Source organism: Poromitra crassiceps (assembly GCF_964638095.1).
Source record: "Poromitra crassiceps genome assembly, chromosome: 8".
NCBI classification, from domain to species: domain Eukaryota; kingdom Metazoa; phylum Chordata; class Actinopteri; order Beryciformes; family Melamphaidae; genus Poromitra; species Poromitra crassiceps.
In genome coordinates, this window is record NC_139629.1 from 45,671,087 (window position 1) to 45,673,586 (window position 2,500).

Below are 2,500 nucleotides of genomic sequence, written 5' to 3' on the forward strand. Positions count from 1 at the left end.
ATATGCATAGTGTTAAGACAGAGCAGTAAGGCCTCAGTATAAACATGGCTGAGTTATGTCCCTCTCCTCTCCTCTCTGTGTCTGATCCAAGCAGAGGCCTGTCCCACACCATCTCGTCTCGTCTGGCGTCTGCACATCAAAAGAGCCGCACAGCACTGTTACTACAGAGACTGTCTCTGGCTTCATCCTTCCCACGATATGAAATCAACATGACATGACAACAACACAAATAAATATGACATCAAAATGAGATGACAATACAAAATAAGAGCGTGTTGTCGAGCCAACTGCCACCACCATACAAACGCTCTTGGGTTCCAACACCTTCTCAAACGTCACATTTCCAAGGACTTTCCGGGCCCAATTCTATCGAATTCAACGACCCCCAACATGGCATCGTTTGAGACACTGCTCAAGGTTAACCCATTGATACCTGATGCAGCATTTGCGTGTCTCATTTGTGTGTGTATCCCTTTAAGACCGCGAACCGGCTATTGACGCCATGCTCGTAGTCGGGACAGGCTCATACTGCACATCTGGGTGAAAAGAGTCTCTTCTAGTCGTCTCCCTTCGTAACTTCTTTCCTTTTTCTTGCTGAATTCACATCAGCTTGATTGCTATGATACAGTAAGATCATCAGTAGATCGCATAACGGTAATTGTCCAAGATGATACATCTCAAATTAGGCTAAACAAACAAGCAAGCATGTGCATACAAATTATAAATTCTCTCTCTCTCTCTCTCTCTCTCTCTCTGACCTGGGGAGGGGGGTGGAGCTAAAGCCTGCGAGTAGCCCCTCCCTGCAGAGCCGGAGAGCCCAGCCAGCAGTTCTGCCGCACTGAAACCAGCCACACTGATAGCAGCCAGTGTTGCCAGATACAGCAGATGGTTTCCAGCAGTCTATGGCCATGTCCACACGGAGACGACTTTAGGTGTATCCGCTAAAGTTTTTTGTCATATAGCCGTTTCGTCCAGATGGAACCGCGTTCTGGGACTATACGTTCTGGCCGTATACGCTAATTTTTCAAAACGGGTCCCAGAGTGATTAAATCTGAAGACGCCACCCTTGCATTTCCGTGTTTACAACCCATACGCATCTTTCCTGAAACGATGACGCCATAGCCCCACCTCTCTCCACCAGCAACAATAACAATCATGGCAGTAACGTTCGTGCTACAGCAGTGGGGATCTTGCAGCAAAATATAATGCTCCTCTATTACCACCGTCAGCATCAAGTGGACACGGAGAACAGCGTGTAGCCTACAACATCCTCAGGGATCCACACAGCTGACTCTACCCATCCACCCCTCCCCTCCCTTCATCGGATATTTCCCAGAAGGCTTAGCGGCGGCTACATTTTTACAATAACACAAACAAAATCAGGCTTAACGTGTTAGATAGAAATTATATTTATTTTTAATACAACATGCAATTCTGGAATATTTTAATATTGGACAAAATGAAATGAAATGAAATCTAAACCCTGAGTGTAACCAACATACTCTCTTGCCCTATATATAGACCTCGTAAATACAACGTGAATAGGGAAGTGAGAGGTCTGAGGAACACGCGGTTGCACTGTGATGTCTGTGATATCCGCTCGTGTCCACTCCAACAAGACTTTAGCTTACTTGACGCGACTTTTTCCAATAAAAACACATTTATGCCATGAGTTTATATAATGTATATTTATGTTGCATCATTTAGCCTGTGCTGTGATGTGCAGGAGCGGCCAATAGACCAAATCAGCGGGATGTTTACATTTACTTCCGGGTACCCCTGAGGTCCACACATTATAATGGCAGTGGACGGCACAAACTGACGTGTTGAAGACAAAAACAGACAAAGAAGACAAAAATGGTTCGTCCGTGTTGTGTTGTTGTTTAATATCATTCATAACAACACTTTCACTAACGTTAGTGGAGACCAGACTAGCTAATTTACCTGTTGGACCAGACCAGAGTAGACTTGAAGCTAAATTAAATTAACGTGGCGTCAGTAGCTCAGAAGAGCCTGGTGACGCGAGGTTAGTAGCTCTGTCTGTAACGTTAACAAGTCTGCAAAAAAACAGCGAGTTTGACAGACAAACAAACGGTATTAGCTAGCTAACACTACATAAAACAAACACAGAAGAAAGGCTAGATACGTCGGACAAGCATGTTTACCAACCGTTTAACCATTTAAATTGAAAGTAGTCGGCCGAAAACAGCGAGAGGGTTTGACAGCATTTATTTGACAACACGCACATTTAAACCTGCCGCCTTCCCCAAGTGGTACCCGGAAGTAAATTTGTTTACATGGTGACGTCACGGTGATTTGGTCTATACGCTGGGATGTGTTTGCAACATGTCTAAAGATCATGGAAGTGGATGATATCAGGAATGTCACCGATAGTTAACGTTCTATATTGTAGGCTACAGGGAGACCATCAGCCCTGCTGAACAGCTCTGCATTTGCCTGTATACTGTAGGTTTAATCATTTTATTCATCGACATGGCAA